The sequence below is a fragment of the Mobula hypostoma genome, chromosome 7, assembly GCF_963921235.1.
Source record: "Mobula hypostoma chromosome 7, sMobHyp1.1, whole genome shotgun sequence".
Classification (NCBI taxonomy): domain Eukaryota; kingdom Metazoa; phylum Chordata; class Chondrichthyes; order Myliobatiformes; family Myliobatidae; genus Mobula; species Mobula hypostoma.
Genome location: NC_086103.1, coordinates 50160790 through 50180377, shown reverse-complemented (window position 1 = coordinate 50180377; position 19588 = coordinate 50160790). Strand labels below are relative to the sequence as shown.

Here is a 19588-nt window from a genome sequence, read left to right as displayed (position 1 = left end):
TTCTATCAATATAGTTATATCTCATTTTTTCTTACAGCATTGAAAAAAAGTCACAAGACATAGGAGCAGAACTAGGCCACCAGGCCCTAAAAGTCCGCTCCTCCATTCAATCATAGCTGATACTTTTTTCCTCTCCTCAGCCCCATACTCCAGCCCTTTCCCCATAACCCTTGAAGCTGTGTTCAATCAAGAACCTATCAAGCTCTGCCTTAAATAAATCCACCGACATAGCCTCCACAACTGCCTGTGGTAATAAATTCCAAAAATTCACCACCCTCTGGCTGAAGAAATTTCTCCACATCTGTTTTAAATAAATGCCCCTCTATCCTGAGGCTGTGCCCTCTTATCCTATACTCCCCCACCATGCGAAATATCCTTTCTACATCTACTCTGACTAGGCCTTTCAACATTCAAAAGCTTTCCATGAGATCCCCCCCATTCTAAATTCCAGTGAGTACAGACCCAGAACTATCAAACGCTCCTTGTATGATAACCCTTTCATCCCAGAATCATCTCTGTGAACCTCTTCTGAACCCACTTCAATGCCAGCGCATCTTTTCTTTGATGAAGAGCCCAAAACAATACTCAAGTTGAGGCCTCACCAGTGCATTATAAAGCCTCAGCATCACATCCCTACTCTTGTATTCTAGACCTTTTGAAATGAATACTAACATTGCATTTGCCTTCCTCACTGCCAACTCAACCTGCAAGTTATCCTTTAGGCTGTTCTGCACAAGGACTCCCAAGTCCCTTTACATCTCAGATTTTTGGATTTTTTTCCATTTAGAAAATAGTCTGTATATTTATTTATACTACCAAAGTGCATGATGATACATTTTCCAACATTGTATTTCATTTGCCACTTTCATGCCCATACTCCTAATCTGTCTACTTGTTTCTGCAGCCCACCTGTTTTCTCAACACTACTTGCCCTTCTAGCAATCTTTGTATCATTTGCAAATGTGGCAACAAAGCCATCCATTCCATCATCTTAATCATTGATATACAGCATAAAAAGCAGTCCCAACACCAACCCCAATGAAACACCACTAGTCACTGGCAGCCAACCAGAAAAGGATCATTTTATTCCCACTCACTGCCTCTTACCAATCAGTGAATGTTCTAAACGTGCCAGTAACTTTCTTGTAATGTCATGGGCTCTTAGCTTGGTAAGCAGCCTCATGTGAGGCACCTTGTCAAAGGGCTTCTGAAGTCCAAATATACAATATCCACTGCATCCCCTTTATCAATCATCTAATTTCCTCAAAGAATTCCAACAGGTCCGTCAAGCAAGATTTTCCCTTAAGGAAGCCATGCTGACTTAGTCCTGTGTCACCAAGTACTCCATAACATCCTTAACAATCGACTCCAACATCTTCCCAACCACCAAGGTCAGGCTAACTGGTCTATAATTTCCTTTCTGCTGCCTTCCTCCTTTCTTAAAGAGTGGAGTGGCATTTGTAATTTTCCAGTCCTCTGGCCCCATGCCAGAGTACAATGATTGGAAACAGGATTGGAAATAGGATTAGTTTATTATTGTAAAATATACAGCGATACAGTGAATAGCTTATCCTGCATATTATCATACAGATCAATTCATCCCAGTACATTAAGGAATTACAAGGTAAAACAATAACAAAATGCAGAATGAAATGTAACAACTCCAGAGAAAGTACAGTGCAAATAGACAATAAAGTGCATGATCATAACAATGTAGATTATGAGATCAAGAATCAATCGTATTGTTCTAGGGAAGCCTTATAGCAGGGTAGAAGCTGTCCCTGAGCCTAGTTCTTTCAGGCACTTGTATCTTCTGCTGGATGGGAGAGGGGAGAAAAGAGAATTGTCTAGGGTGGGTAAGGTCTTTGGTTATGCTGGGTGTTTTACTGGAGTAGCACAAAGTACAGACAGAATTCACAGCAGAGCAATGCCATACCAAGCCACGATACATTCGGACAGTCTTTACCGACCTTTCAGAGCATTTAGATTAATAATTTTTCTTTTGACCTAATGAAAAGTCATGGTTAACATAGAATATAGAACAGTATAGCACAGTATGGGCACTTAAGCCCACAATGTTCTGCCAACCTGTAACCTACTCCAAGATAAATTTAATTCTTCTCTCCCACTGAGCCCTCTATTTTTCTTATGTCCATATGACTGTATTCTTAGGTATTCCTAATGGATCTGCCTCTGCCTGACAATGCATTCCACACACTTATCACTCTGTGTAAAAAAACTTATCTGACTTCCCCTATACTTTCCTCCAATCATGCCCTTTCATACTAGTCATTGCCACCATGGGAAAAGGGAGCTGGTTGTCCATACTATCCATGCATCTTATCATTCTATCAAGCCATCTCATCTTCCTTCACTTCAAACAGAAAAGCCCTAGCTTGTTCAAACTTTCCAAATAAGACGTGTTCTCTAATCCAGGCAGCATCCTGGTAAATCTCCTCTGCACTTTCTAAAACTTCCATATCCTTCCTAAAATGAGGCAACTTGAACTGAATACGATACCTTGCTGCTCTTGAACTCAATCCCCTGATTAACTAAGACTAACACACCATACATCCTGTTAACCACTCTATCATCATGTGCAACAACTTTGAGGAATCTGTGGGAATGTACTGCAAGATCCCTTTGTTCTTCTGCGCTGTTAAGTATCTCACCATTAACTTTGTACTCTGCCTTCAAAGTCAACCTTCCAGGGTCTATTACTTCACACTTCTCTGGATTTAGCTCTACTTGCCACTTCTTAGTCCTGCTCTGCATCGTATCAAAGTTCCATTGTAGTATACTACCTTCTACACTATCCACAACAGCATTAACCTTCATGTAATCTCCAAACGTACTATCTCAACCTTCCACTTCATCTTAAGTCATTTATAAAAATCACAAAGAACAGGATCCCCACAACAAATCCTTAAGGAACATCCCTAGTCACTTACCTCCAGGCAGAATATTTACTACTGCCCTCTGCCTTCTGTGGGCAAGCCAATTCTGAATCTACACAGCCATGTTTCTCTTGATTCCATGCTTCCAGACTTTCTGAATGAGCTTACCATGGGGAAACTTGTTAAATCCATATACACCACATCCACCACTCTACCTTCATCAATTTGTTTTGTCACTTCCTTGAAGAATTTAATCAAACTCAGCAGGCACAACCTGCCCTTCACAAAGCTATAAACACGAGAAAATCTACTGATGTTGGAAATCAAAGCAAAACTCACAACTTTTCATGTGAACTGATGAAATCTAAGCTATACTGACTTTCCCCATTCAGATTATGCTTCTCCAAATGCTCATAAATCCTGTCTCTAAGAATCCTAACAGTTTGCCTTCTACTGATGTAAAACTCACTAATCTATAATTCCCAGGATTATCCATATCATCTTTTTTGAATGAAGAAATAACATTTGCCATCCTCCAATCTTCTGGTACTATTCCTGTAGCAATTTTCCCACAGCAATTTGGAGTATATCCCATCCAGCCTTGGGAACTCATTTATTCTAATGTTTTCAAAGGTTCCAACACATTCTCTTCCTTAACATCAACATGCTCCATTATAATAGCCCATTCTCACATTTGTCAATGTCTCTAGTGAATACTGAAGCAAAATATTTATTAAGGACCTTCCATACCTCCTCAGACTCTGGGCATGTTTCCTTTTTTTTAATCTCTGATTGGTCCTGCCATTGTGTTAAATATCCTCCTGTCCATGCACGTGTAGAATGCCTTGGGGTTTTCATGAATACTACTCACCAAGGCCTTCTCAAGTCCCCTTCTAGGTCTCCTAGGTTCCTCCTTAACTTCATTCCTGGCTACCTTATGACCTTCAAGAGCCCTGTCTGACCTTTGCTTCCTAAACCTTAAGTGTGCTTCCTTCTTCCACTTGACTAGATTTTTCACTTTTTTTGTCACTTTTAACATCCTTTCCTGCCTCAATGAGACCAACCAATCCAAAACACCATGCAAGTGATGCCCAACAATCTCCACACTTCCTTTGTACATTTCACTGAGTATCTGTTCCCAATTTATACTCCAAAGTTCTGGCCTCATTTCATAATTACCCTCCCCCTAATTAAATATGTTCCGATACCTTTGTTCTCTTATCCCTGTGCAAGACTAAGCTAAAGGTCAAGGAGTTGTCATCATGTTTCTTACAAGTAGCTCCTGGAACAATAGCTCCCTTCACAGAGGCCACCTTAACTGTTGAGTATTTCCTACATCTTCTGCTTTTCCCTGATTTCTTCCAGATAAGAGTATGAAGAGACCGTCTCTAGATATGTGTCACTCTAGAGACTCAAGAAACAAGAGAAGAGGAAGTATTTTATTGTTGAGAGTGTTAAAGTAATGTTAAACAGAAGTTCTATTTGTCATCTCAAGTGGAAACAAAATATCCCATGGTGTCATCTTTAATAAGGTTAATCAGAATCAGGTTTAATATCACTGGCATATGTCATGAAACTTGTTGATTTGCTGCAGCAGTCAATTGCAATAATAATAAAAATCATAAATTAAAATAAATACATATACATTATAAATTAAATTAATGGAAAGAGAGAGGAAAAAATACTGAGGTAGTGTTCATGGGCTCATTGCTCATTCAGAATTTTGATGGTGGAGGAGGACCTATTCCTGAAGTGTTGAGTGTCTGTCTTCAGGCTGCGGTACCTCCTCCTTGATTGCAGCAACAAAAAGAGGGCATGTCCTGGGTGATGTGGTCCTCAATAATGGAGGTCGCCTTTTTGAGGCATCTCCTTTTGAAGGTGTCCTGGGTGCAGAGTAGTCTAGTGCCCATGATGGAGCTGGCTGAGTTTACAACTTTCTGCAGCTTCTTCTGATCCTGTGGAGTGACCCTCCAGACCATGTGGTGATGCAACCGGTTAGAATGCTCTCCATAGTACATTTGTATAAATTTGTGAGTGTCAATTCCCTTCAAATGCCTAATGAAATTTAGCTGTTGTCGTGTCTTCTTTGTAATTGCATTAATACGTTGGGCCCAGGATAGATCCTCGGATGTTGAAACTCGAACTTAAAACTGCTCATCTTTTCCACTTCTGATCCTTCGATGAAGACTGCTATGTTCCCTTGACTTCTCCTCGTGACATCCACAATCAATTCCTGATGTGGAGTGTAAGGTTTTTGCAGCAACACCACTCAACCAGCTGATCTATCTCGGTCCTGTACGCCTCGTCACCATCTGAAATTTGGACAACAGCAATGTAGTTATGTAATCAGCAAATTTACAGATGGCATTTGAGCTGTGCCTAGCCCCCTAATCATGAGCACACAGAGAGCAGAACAGTGGGCTAAGCACGCATCCTTCAGATGCACTAGCGTTGATTGTCAGTGAGAAGATGTTATTTCCGATCCGCACACACTGTGCTCTCCTGATGAAGAAACCAAGGATCTAGTTATTTTATTATCCTGACCAATATTTATCTCTCACCCGACTTTTCTATAAGTCAATTATATTGTTGTTTGAAGGTGTTTTCCATTTTACAACAGTGATTACATTTGAATAGTACTGTTATTAGCAAAATGGCACATTTAGATATCCCTGTGGTCGTGAAAAGCAAGGTTTCAAATGGTTGTTTATTATCAGAGAATGTATACAGTATACTGTATAACCCGAAATGCTTGTCTTTGAAGACATCCACGAAAAACAAAAGAACCTCAAAAGAATGAACATAAAAACATTAGAACCCCAAAGCCCCCTCCCCCCGTACAAGCTACAGCAAAGCATCAATGCAATAACCTCCCCTTCCCCCCCCCAACTGTCCACTTCAGCATAAATCATCAATGCCCACCACCCTCTGAGCAACAGCAAAGCACCCAAAGAGAGACCATGATCTGCAGTGAACACAAACTGTTGTTTACCGACAGTTCTATATGCCTCAGGCTCTCTCTCACTAACAAGGCACAGAAAAGTATCACCCATTTTCACAGTGAAAGGGGAGACTGGCAGTCACTGTTATGAATATTATAGATAATTTGCCCTGATGGACCAGTTATACCATAATTCTCAGAAGCTGCAATGTCCTTTATAGGCATAGTTTTAAGACCACGGTGACATCTTTCATTCTGGTGCTCTTATTGTTGGTTGCTGCTGTGCTGCACAGCTAAACTCTTCATGGAATCCAATGGGTATTTCCAGCTATCTATCAGCAACATCTTCAGCTCTCAGGCAGAGAAATCTGCCCACTGAACCTGCGGCGGGTTAGACTTAACACATATCAGCAATCCCAATGAAATCAGTGGGAGAAATCAGATGGCAGGGAAAAGTAAATTTATGTTAATCAAATTAATTTTGAATATATGTAATGCAAAAAGGGCCAGCAACATTCAGCAGTAAATTTAATAGTGATTGAGGAAAATCGCTCATATTTACCTTCCAGTTCCAGGTTTGTGTACTTAAACTACAATGCCATTCATTGGATTATTTACATAATACTTTTGTTCTTCTCCATGCTGAATTTTAGATTGGAATTGCTTTATCGTTGTCACATGCACCAAGATTCAGTGAAAAATTTATCTTGCATACAAAAACACAAGATTCTGCAATTGTTGGAAATCCACAGCACACACGCAGAATGATTTGTGTGTTTTGCTCTTGCACACAAATCAGAATATTACACAGTGCATTGAGGTGGAACGAGTTAAAATGATATCAATGCAGAGAAAGTGCAGTGCAGGTAAACAGTAAGATGCAAATCACTACAAGCTAGTTTGGGAGGTTAAGAGTTCATTTTATTATGCTTGGGAACCATTTGATAGTCTTATAACAGCACAATAGAAGCTGTCCTTGGGTCTGGTGTTGTGTGCTTTCAGGCTTTTGTACCTTCTGTCTGAAGGAAGAGAAAAGACTGAATGCCCCAAGTAGTTAAGGTCTTTGATTATGCTGGCTGCTTTACAGATCCAGTGTGAAATATAGATATAGATATTCCATAGCCCAAAGGAAAATTTTTAATGTTGGTGGATGGAGGTTTAACTATCAATCTTCAGTGATGCCAGTGAAGTGTTGTTACCCTGCAATGTCTAATGTGCAGGCATTTACCACTAGATGGTACTGTATCCAAGAGAAAATTGTTCCAAATCAGATTGGTCAATTATAAGGAACAACTTGCAGTTATAAACCAGTAAGAGAAAAAATATCCTGGGCTGTTGACAGAAGAGTTATAAACAAGTTTTAACACTAAGTTACAAGATATTAGGTGGGCGATCCAAGGCCTGACTGGACCTAGAGATTTTAGGAGGAGAATTCTTAGTTTTCAAAACCTCAAAGTTCCTTTCTGGTGCATTTCCTATAATATAGTAAATGCAGCAGCTAATTCATGAATAACACGGTCAAACAACTGAAAATAAAAACATTGTAAACCTACCTCACCATTGTAGGAGCTTGGAGCAGAATATTATACCGAGCCCAAGTAGAACATTCCAGGAATTTGGCATTGGTTTTCCATATGTTCCTTATATGGCTTAAATAAGTGCAGTCATTGACCAGGAGCTAAATCTTTAAGTATAGAGAGTTAAAAGGTAACTGAAACTGTAGCTAATTTTGCTTACTGTAACAGTTTAAAAGAGCATTATAATCATATGAAGCAGAAAATCAAGGGAACAAAATCCTAACCTATTCAACCTTTCCCTACAACTCGAGTCCTGGCAGCATTCTTGTAATTTTCTCTGTAATTTTTCAATCTTATTGATATATTTTATGTTAGTAGGTGACCAGAACTGCATACAATTCTCCGAATTCTCATTCAGCTTCAACATAACATCCTACTCCTGTACTCAATGCCCTGATTTACAAAGGCCAATGTGCCTAAAGCTCTCTTCATGATTAGTGACACCACTTTTAAGCCATCATGGATCAGTATTCCCTGTGCCCTTCAGTTCACTGTTTAAATCCTACCATGGTTTACCCTTCCAAAGCCTTTTTCTTCTTTATTAGTTTTACCTGCTATGCATCTCCTCAACCAGGGTGCAAATATCCCTTGAAAATCAAGGTTAGTTAAACCTGTTTGGCATATCCTATATTCCAACAGGAAATACAAACCCCATACTCTCAAAACTTTTTTACTTTTGAATGCCTCCTACTTACCAAGCATAACATTGTTCCTTTCTGCACTTTGCCATTTCCCGAGCACTTTTGGTCTGTTTTCTTTTTAAGACAAGGAAAGCTGCAAGGAACCAGCCTAATTCAAATCCAGGACCACTTGCCTCAAAGTCCACTGCAGATACCACACCACCACTGGCTGGCTAAGCACAACTTTGCCAGGAAACGAACTATCTCAATCCATACCTACCAAATCCTTTCTGATGCCTTCAAAATTGGCCTTTTAGTTTAGAATCTCAACCCAAGAACTAGTCCTATCTTTCTCCATAATCTTGAAACTAATGAAATTATGATCACTAGACCGAAAGTGTTCCCCTACATACACTTCAGTCACCTACCCTGTCTCATTTCCTATAGGTGATCCAGTAGGTGTGACTTCTATAATTTGATTCAGGAAACTTTCCTGAATATATTTGACAAACTCCATCTCATCAAGTTCATTTACTGTCTAGGAGTCATAGTCAATATGTGGTAAGTTAAAATCACCTATTACTATCTTTTTCTTACAACTGTTACCACTATACAAACTTGCTCCTGTAAATTCCATTGGCTATTGTGTGGTTTATAATATCATAAGACCATAAGACGTAGGAGCAGAATTAGGCCATTCAGCCCATCAAGTCTGCTCCACCATTCCATCATGGTTGATCCCTGATTCCACTCATCCCCATACACCTACTGTCTCACCACATCCTTTGATGCCGTGACCATCAGGAAACTATTAACTTCCATCTTAAATATACCTACGGTTTTGGCCTCCACTGTCTGTGATAGAGCATTCAACAGATTCATTACTCTCTGGCTAAAAAAAATTCCTCCTAACTTCTATTCTAAAAGGTCAGCCCTCAATTTTGAAGCTATGCCCTCTTGTTCTGGATACCTCCACCATAGGAAACATCCTCTTCATATCAACCCCATCTAGTCCTTTCAACAATCAGTAGGTTTCAATGTGATCTCCCCTCCCCCCACCCCCACACACATTCTTTTTGAAATTCCAATTAAGTACATATGATGTAGAAGCAGAATTAGGCCATTTAGCCAATTGAGTCTGCCCTACCATTACATCTTGACCGGTTTATTATCCCCTTCAACACCATTCTCCAGCCTTCTGCTCATAACCTTTGATGTTCTTACAAATCAAGAACCCATCAAACTCTACTTTACATATAGCAAATGACTTGGCCTCCACAGTTGTCAGTGGCAATTAATTCCATAGATTTACTACCGTCTGGCTAAAGAAATTTCTCCTCATCTCTGTTCTAAAGTTATGTCCTTCTATTCTGAGGCTGTGATCTGTGATCCTACACTCCCCCCCCCCCACCTTTAGGAAACATCCCCTCCACATCTACTCCATCTAGGCCTTTCAATATTTGATAGGTGTCAATGAAATTCCCCCTCATCCTACTAAACTCCAGTGAGTGCAGAACCATCAAATGCTCCTCACACGTTAATCCTTTCATTCCTGGGATCGTACTCAGGAGCCTCGTCTGGACCTTCTCCAATGCTTAGATAAAGCTCCCAAAACATATCACAATACTCCAAGTGCAATCTGACCAATGCCTTAGCATTACATCCTTGCTTCCCCATTAACATGCCATCCCCTGCTTATTGCTCAGTCCCTTAGTAGATGAGCACTTCAGTTTGTCCTGTCTAGAACATTAGTGACATTTTTTCCTGATTCCTAGTAATGCCACCTTCCCCTTCTATCACTTTTAAAACAGAACCCCAGAACACCGAACTGCCAGTCCTGCCCTCCCATAGCCAAGTTTCACTAAAGACTACAGTATAATTCCACATGCTGATTGTTGAGACCACCTTACCTACAATACTTCTTGCATTGAAACTCCGAACGTTCTTCCCACCATGCTCAACATTTTGGTTCCTGTCTTTGTATGTCGACTTAACATCAAAGTTCCTCACAACCACTTCACTATTTGCCCTGGCCCTTGTAATTAAAATTATTTTAAAATTTGTTCTGTGTTCCTTTCTTATTTAGCTCAGGGTATTCACACATGCATTTACAAATAAAGGATAAACCACATATGTGTACAAGGCCATAAGAAAGCACTTTATTAGAACTAGCACAAATGCAATACAGAAAGGAAAACAAAAATCTATAATAGTAGTAGTACAGAAATTAAAATATTGCTTATCATCCACAAAACAAGCCAATCTATGCTATGTTGGAGGGTAGCCACAGATCAGACAATCTTACACAGCCTATTTTTTCTCTCTCTTAACCCTGACTGGACATACTTGCCCCTATCTTCTTAGCAATAGCACTAACCATGACCAAGCCTAAGACAAAACTCTCTCACTGCAACAAGAAAGTACCCCTTTCTATACTGTTCAAAACCCCTTTCACTAGTACTTTTCCATCCCTCAGTGGTACCAACTGCACTCCCTCATCTCTTACGACCTTCAGCCCAGACAAATGTTTTTTCACCACTTTCCATCATTAGGGCTGCAAACTTGAACTTCCTTGACTTTCTCAAGACATTGCCGTGGACTGGTCCTCTTGTACTTTCTCATAACTTGGAGTGGGATTGTTAACACCATTTTGTCTTACAGACTACCTTTTTATTTCAGCATATGTCTAGGAAAAATCACATTTAACTCTTTCCTTACAGCACTCTGGTTCCCATTCCCCTGCAATTCTAATTTAAACCCCCGGAGCACAGCGAGCAAATCTTCCCACAAGGACATTCGCTCCCCCTCCAGTTCAGATACTAACTGTCCAACAAAGACATTCACTCCCCCTCCAGTTCAGATACTAACTGTCCAACAAGGACATTCCCTCCTCCTCCAGTTCAGATGCAAACCTTCTCACAAGGACATTTATTCCCCCTCCAGTTCAGATGCAAACCTTCCAACAAGGATATTCGCTCCCGCTCCAGTTCAGATGCAAACCTTCCCTTCTGTAGAAATCTCACCAGCCCTGGAAGAGAGCTCAATAATCCAAAAACATGAAGGCCTCCCTCTTGTACCATCTCCTTAGCCATGTTGTTAAACTGCATTATATTCCTATTTCCGGCCTCACTGGCACATGGCACAGGTAGTAATCCTGAGATAACAACCCTGGAGGTTAGGAGCACCTAACTCCCTGAACGCACTTGGCTGGATCTCGCCACCTTTACTATGTCAATGACCATGACCTCTTACTGCTTACCCTTCTCCTTAAGAATGCTCTGGACTCGATCTGAGATGCTTCTGAGATACAATACAATATGGGAATTGCAACCTCCTGTCTCTTCTTCTAACCAATAGATCTCCTACACTACTGCTCGCCTCTTTCCCCCTTCCCCTCTGAATCACAGAAACAGACGGTGCCAGAGACATAACTGCTGTTCCTCCGCTAGGTCATCTACCCCCTCCCCCATGGTATCCAAAAAATATACTTGTTATTGAGGGGCAGCCACAGGGGTACCCTGCATTGGCTGTTTATCCCATTTCCCTCTGCTGATAGTCACCCAGTTACCTGTGTCCTGCACATTAGTTGTAGCTACCTCCCTGTATCATCAATCAATCCCTCAGCCTCCCAAATGATCCATAGTTCATCCAGTTCCAGCTGCCTAATATTGTAAGAAGCTACCGCTGGCTGCATTTCTTGCTAGTGTAGTCATCAGGCACACTGGTGTTTCCCTATCTTCCCACATCCTGCAAGAGGATTCCACTGTCCTGCCTGCCATTCCCACTGCTCTAAATATGTAATAAGAAAGAAACTACACTACTTCTTGCTGAAGCCTCCTGAGCCAAAGCCAGTCCCATTTTAACTTGTCCCACTCAACAATGGCTACTCTGCTTAAACTTAACTTACTTTAATTAGCCTTTGCCAAGTGCCTAATGATTACAAATCCACTGAATGTTCCAATGGCCCCATTCGCTTTTTAAATCTGGCTGTCACTTGCCACTGCTCACGCCATCTCAAGCCGGTTGGATCAGGTGTAGGAGAATGAATAGAAATTTGAAAGAGGCAAACAAAATCATGAAGGATATAGATTGAGTAAATGCAAGCATGCTTCTTCCACTGAAGTTGAGGTGAGACTAGAACTAAAGGTCATAGGTTGAGAACCAAAGGTGGAACCTAAGGGGGAACTTCTTCAATCAGAGGGTGGTGTCAATATGGAAAGGGCTGGCAGTGGAAATGGAAGGTGCACATTCGGCTTCAACATTTAAGAGAAACTTGGATTAGCACATGGAAGGGAGGAGTACAGAGGTCTATGATCTGGGTGCAGGTCAATGGGACCAGACAGAATAATAGTTCAGCATGAACTGGTTGGGCCGAGGGATCTGCTTCTTTGCTTTAGTTCTCCAACTCTACATTGTTGACTTTGCATACTCTATCTACATAGGCAAGACTTAATTCATGTTTAGATTATAAACCAAGTACTAGTGAGATAATTCACCACTAAATCAATGCAAGATGAAGTACAATATCTTTGTACACATACTTGCATACAGTACTTACTTGGGCTCTTAAAACATTTCTTGTTTTAAAAAAAATTCCATTGCTTAAGCTGTTCATTTCCTATATGACCACAACTTCAAAATCTGTAATTATTTCTTCATTAGCACATTCACTATGAGGTTATTTCCTTCTAATACATTCATATCAGATAATCCTATCAAGGTTTAACAAGATCTCAAGCATAAGCTGGTGCTCACAACACTGACCCTGAGATATATTAGAAGACCTCAATTGTGTTTTTTTTAAATCTCAAGGATAAACTTTAGAAGTTCTAAAATGAACTCACAGCTGAATATTTTTGATACTTTGTTTTTATATTAGTTTCAATATACCTGGTTCATTGAGTGCTGTTTAATGTACTCTGTAGGAAAGTAATTTTTTATTAAGTAGCCAAGAGTACTTCAATTGCCTCCAAAAAGATACATCAAATGTTCAAAAATCTGAAATGAAACAAAGATTGCAATTGCACAGCAGATCCAACGTAAGAAAGAGTGCATGTCTCAAGTTTATAAAGTGTCTTTCTTAAGACCTTCTATTGTTTCTTCCAAACATTGGCTAAAGTAATAGCAAGGCCTTTACTCCATAATGCTCTCTTTGTATTGTTCAGTACCCTCTACAATGTAATTCTGCCATTACCCTGGCACAAAAAAATCCCCCCTAGGCACTCGACGCCAGTATTTAAAGAACACTAATGGTATTGAGCTAAGTGTTCTGCTTTCCCATTGTCCATGAATGTCAGGGGACAGAATGCTCATACAACTGTTAAAATGCAATTCTGCATTTCACATGATATCAAGTATCTTGCATCTGTCCACAAATACTGTGCAAATTAAGTATGCATCTAACTGGGGTAACAACAGAATGGTGTTAAAATGTCTACAGAACATATGTCATATCATTCCTGCTGCCATTTAACTGCCCTTACTTTTAGATGACCACGAAGTCACCTCGTGATGGGCCTCATGGATGAATACAAGTCTTAGATCAGATGGATATTAGGATCCCAAAGAAATTTTTAATGTGAAATTGTAGATGCTCCTCAGAGCATCCAATCCAGTATTCAAAGTCATGCTCACCTGCAAATAAGTGGATCGTCAACAATTTGCATTTAACGAACACCTTTAACTTAATTATAACAAAACACATCAAGTCACGTGAGAATGTAACCAAAGGTTCAGTTGAACAAAAAAAAATGCAAAGGGGCAGTGAGATTTAGGGAAGAAATTCTTCTGCTTGAGGTTGATGCTGTTTGTACCATAGGCACCAATACTGACCAATATTATAACAATGTAGGTGCAAGACCATAGGGTCTGAAATTAAGTTGAACCAAGGGAATGGGAAGCCTGGGAGGGCAGGGGTAATAGGTAAATCAACTATGCAAAAGTAAGACACTGGGTAGAGTTCTTCTAAGTCTAAAGAGAGTAAAAATTGGGTGTGTTAAAATGACAACATTTCAGAAGCAAATTAGAACAGCGTGGTGCCATGAGGCTGGAATAGGGTTCTTCACGATGCCCAATTACATAATCAGAGGCTTAGCTCTGGGTCCAAGGTTGCAAATAACTTGGCTCAGCCTTCAGAAAAACTGCAGGAACTTTTTCAGCAATAGCCAGATGATCTCAGTTTCACTCAGAGTTGGAAAATGACATGATGAACAATGTGTAGGACTTCTTGAAAGAAAATGCTTCAGTCCTTCATCTTCTGTTCCACATGTGCTCTTTCAAGCCCATGGCCATTTTCCATTTTACTTCTGCCTTGAAATTTGATTTGCATTTTTTGGACATTAAGAAATTCAGTAGGTCCTCTCTGGTACAGAAGTTGTTTGAGAACAGTTTGGTTAGAGATGCACTTAGTTCTGGATTACAGATCCTCAATCGACTGCACACTGCATCCAGCAGACTTTTTTTTCCTACATTACATGGGCTTTGTTTTAAATGATGTCACATAATGCTTGGCCTAATTATATTTGGAGAAAGATAGGAAGCAAGAATAAATGGAAAATCAAATGTCCAGAACAAGAGACTCTGAGATCTGGCTCCGTAATAACCATCAGACAAGATGAATTGGCTGGCATGAGAACAGTAAAGAAATGAGTGCAGTTGGAATGACCTTATTAATATCAATTGAGAATCGTTTATCTGCAGACCACTACAGTGTTGAATCCCAACTATTATTACCAACCTTGATAAACATGATTCATCTAATTGCAAGTTAATAGCGGCCACTGAAGCTTCATAATCACAAACATGGGGTGTCGAAAAAATGAACACAGTATTTCAAGATTGCCCAAACCTCAATTCTTGAGGTATCCATTTTTTAAGTTGAAGCAGAAAACAAATGGCTAGTGGGAATTATTGATGCATACTCAGTAAAAGTTTGAATAGCATGCATTGTTGCCAGCAGGTTACTCCTACCCTCTTACATTCACATTTTATTTACACAGTATTTCTGGGCATATGCAACATGTTTGTCATATGCAGAGAGTGCAGTAATGTACTTTAACAGTTGTGTGATCTTTCTGTTGCCCAATAGAGTACTGTACTGCAAACACTCTTGAACAAAGGAAAAGCAAAACACTATAAACTCAGTAACACTGAAAAAGTTTAAATGTCGGCACAGATTTCCTGAATGTTTCATTCTGGGTGGGGTCATTCAGTGATGATCAACAGTATGTACAAACGTAGAAAATATAAATAGGAGGCCACTCGGACCTTCCAATCTGCTCCAACAATACTGGCTTATCATCTATCTGAATACACATTTCCACTCCCTCCACACACTCTTGGGATGCCTCTGCATCTGAAAATTTATCTACTTTAAATATTTTCAACAAATTGCCATGTGTAGCTCTGCAGTAGCAAATTTTTACAAATTCAACACTTGGAGTAATGAAACTTCTCCTCCTCCTAGCCCTGAATTTCTGGTGTTATAAGCTAAAATTCTGATCCCCGAACCTCTCTCATTTTTCTGAGTACTATACTGGTGAATACAAATCCAAGCAAACTAATCTCGCCTCTTATGCTGCTCTGCTACTCTAGGATTATCATGACATTCACTTCAGTAACTACCTCTCTTCACTGGCAATACTTCGCCTATATTTGCTGATGTCCACAAGAGATTGAGAGGGGCAGGCTAGTCAACTGTTTTACACCCTGGCTCTCAGAGTCAGGAGAATTTCTAAGTGCCATCTTCAAGAGTGAACCAGGTCAATTCTCTTGGGTTTTATCTTCGGAATACATGACATTTCTAGAAGAGTCATAACCAATATTGCAAATGAAGCAAGTGTTTTGCTCTTAAATCAATTGTAACACAAAAACATTTCATTAATTTATCCCATGCTAATATCAACTTTACTACTTTCTCCAGAAATGTCTCCTGAAATCTTCATGTGATTCTTCGATCCTTGCTTCAGGCCCATTAGATTCTTCAGTAAGGCCTTAGGAAATTCAGGGTCAACTCGGTGAGTAGGTGCAGCTGAAGAGAAAGTGAACGCTAAAAGAGGCTTATTACTGTTCGAATTGGATCTCAATGAACTCTGTAACAGCACTGTGCAAATAGTGGAGTTGCACACCAATATCTTTCCAAAGGACCCATGGAGTTACAGTTGCCTTAAACTCCTGCCATTGAAATTTGGCAGCCATTATCAATTAGAGAAAAAAAATCAACTGCATCTAAAAATTAGTCAAAGGTTACAATCCTTTATTGATACTCATAATATTATCATACTTAAGGGGTAGCACAAAAAAAATTGGTGCTAACACTCCAGCTGCTCAATCGATTTCAATGATTTGTGCAAAGTCAGGGTCGGCCATGGGTGTTTCATCCCAGTTGTTTGCGAAGATGATACACAAGCCAGGGCAGTATGACATGCAGAGCAAGCTGCTGCCCATGCAGCAGATTCCCACTCTCCATACATCTGATGAATCCAAAAGAACTGCAGAGATTGACAGAGTTTGGCACCAGTGGCGTTGCAGCAGCTGCCAGTCAGCGTTGAATTCAACGTAGGGCTACCCTTAGGGGCTCCAGCTTTGTTTCTCACCCCCTCCCCCCTCGGTGTTTACTCTGAAAGCCTTCCCCATGACTGGGTATAGCCACAAGGCAGCACAAGTTTGAGATCAGTTTTCCTTTTCCCAGATGAGCTGCCAATCACAGCTGACAAACCCCATCTGCCTGATGCAACTGGTTTTAAGGCGCCCCTTCTAATATCAGTAGAAACTGTTCTGCAAGGTTTAGTAACTAAGCTACATGTGAAGGCCAAGAGGTGGACGTGGTTGTCAGAGGCTAATTGATTCGCACACCACTGGGAACGTTTAATATAGTGGGAGCTTATCCCCATTACCCCCTCCCCTCCCCTCCCCGGGCTATGACAACTTTAGGAACCTCAGGCAGAATATGTACATTTACTGATGTTACAAAGCCAGATTGTAGAAGGAAGATTATGTGGAAAAGTTGAAGTATATTAGGCCATTTTGAAACCATATCTCAAACATATATCTGCTCTTTTTACCCAAGGAATGATACACTTTTTTAAAAAAAATGGAGGGAGTGCAAAGATTTATTCAGTTGATAGTAACACAATCTGCTGGAGGAACTCAAGTCAAGCAGCATCAGTGCGAGGAAAGAAAATGATGTCGTTTCAAGTTAAAATCCTGTACCAGTTTGGAGAGGTGAGATAGTCAACATAGTGAGAGGTGTAAGAAAACAGGCAGTTGGTGTCCCCATTGTATCTTCATGAAGCTGATTCCTGGGGAGGTGTGTTGTCCCATGAGGAAAATTATTATAGACTCAGCCTATGCACTCTAAAGTTTAGAAAAATGCACATTACAACATTAAGACACACAAAATTCTCTTAAATCTTCAGAGGGTGGATGCAGGATGATAATTGCCACATCTAGAAGTCACAATCTTCCAATAAGCAGCTAGCTATTTTAGACCAAGAATGTGATATGCTGACCACAGCTCAACATTATTGTGATGAATGGCATCAAAAGCACATCAGATTGATGAATAGCCTCTGACAACCAAGTCCATCTCTTGGCCTTCACATGTAGCTTAGTTACTAAAAAATGGCAGGGGAAGAGGGGGTCTTAATGGTTAAGTGAACTTGCATAATCACAGTTTTCACTGGCATCATTTATTTGAATTCAACTAAAATTACTAAGGAGAGACAGCAATATTTTTATATTGCTGATAAAAGCAATTTTATATTGATGATATAGATTCACATTACTTGCAATAAAAGGCAATTCAGACAGTGATGAAACCAATGCCCATGTAACTCATGTGATGTAGGTTCATGTTTCTAAGCTAAAATTGAGAATAATTATAGTCCAAAGTATTTGATGATAATGCCACACAAACAAATAATTTTAATAATCAGGAAAACAGAAGATACTGGGAGAGTTTTGGGAAGTCACTAAGATAAAAGATCAGCAATTACCCTATTGTATGGCTGTGTAGACACAAGTGACTAAATGGTCGACGCTTGGTTTTTAAGTCTTATTTTCTATTGATTTTGTCACAAGAAAATTTATCACACATAATCAATTCATGACTCTCATGACACAATTTGGAGCAATGAAATTATCCAGATTTTTAACCTATTCGTTTCAATACCCAACACTGCCATAAGTGAGTGACACTATCACCAAATACTTTATACCATTATTCTCAGTTTTGGCTTCAGAACAAGAACCTACATCACATTGGCTACATTTCATCACTGGTGTCTGAATTGCCTTTTATTGAAAGTGATCTGAACCTATAACATCAACATAAAATGGACTATATCAGCAATATCAAATATTGCTGTTTCTCTGTCATAATATTTAATTGAATTCTAATGTATGATGCCAGTGAAAACTGTCATTATGCAAATTCACTAAAGCATTAAATGAAAATCTAAAAACTGCTGACCTTGGTAATAAGAAATAAAGGACAAAATACTGGAAACACTCAACTCAGAAAGCATGACCAGAAAAAGAAAATTAACTTTTTTAAAAAAAAGTTTTTAGTTAAATACTTGATACCTCTGTGGTTTGACTATAAATATGTAACAGAATAAATGGAACATAACATTTATGAATATTTAAGTACATACCACACAAGATAGAAATAAAAAATATTTCTTCAAATAAATTTATATAGTGCTTTTCAAAACCACAGAACATCTCAAACCACTTTGTGGCACAATATAAAATCTATTCACCACTGTAATATAGACCCACCTTGATAAAACTATAGCCAACACCATACGACTCTTAAAACCATAACATTTCATTCCAAAGGGTGGACGAGTTTAAGAGCTCATCTTTGCAAATCTAGACAGCGATGAAAGAATTAATAGTTAGAAATTTCAAGAACAGCAATTCAAAACGCCGCAGGTAATCGCGAAACGGTGACATTACATGGAGAAGTTGACAACGTTCTACCGACTGAATTAAAACATAACACGATTCTAATGAAAAGGTCGATACTGAATTTGTAGAAAATAAACAAACTATTTAACTATATAAAAGCAAGAACGCCCAGTAGAATAAGTCAAGGTGACAAAAAGGCTACAGATACTGGAGTCTGGAGCCTATGGACTACATTTTTGAAATCATAAAACATTCCAAACGACTTCCAACTTCAGTTACTTATAATTGAACAGTGCATATGCGATAAACCCGAATAACAAATACATTACGAATGCCTAAGGTCGAACGCAAATACACTACATTTCTAATGAAGCACCAAACACTACGCATTCAATCTACTTTTAGGCCTGAAACATGACACATATGACGCTACACTCTTCTTAAACGCCCTGCCCTGCCCTGCCCTGCCCTGCCGCCCAACTAGATGGCGGACACCGCTCCGGAATCCGATTGCAGAAGAAGTCGCTCCCCCTCCGAGGCAGCACAGCTGGCCGCCGCTCCCCTTTGCGCCTCCGGTCGCGGCGCGGCGCTGCGCTGGGCGGGCGGGCGGGCGGGCGAGCGGGCCGGCCACCTGGGTTA

The 19588-nt window shown here is 39.9% G+C and overlaps 1 long non-coding RNA gene across 3 annotated transcripts; it reads right to left on the bottom strand.

Moving 5' to 3' along the window:
- Positions 1–1537: 1537 nt before the first annotated feature.
- Positions 1538–19538, bottom strand: LOC134349312 (uncharacterized). 3 transcript variants are annotated; one of them, XR_010018639.1, is made up of 5 exons: positions 19310–19538; positions 18818–18910; positions 12926–13033; positions 7392–7522; positions 1538–5209 (listed from the first exon to the last, which is right to left on the bottom strand). It is a non-coding gene; the product is annotated as an uncharacterized LOC134349312 (long non-coding RNA). The 3 variants fall into 3 exon arrangements; XR_010018637.1 differs by having other exon boundaries at positions 18818–19538; XR_010018638.1 differs by lacking the exon at positions 12926–13033 and having other exon boundaries at positions 18818–19538.
- Between the last annotated feature and the right edge of the window lie 50 nt (positions 19539–19588).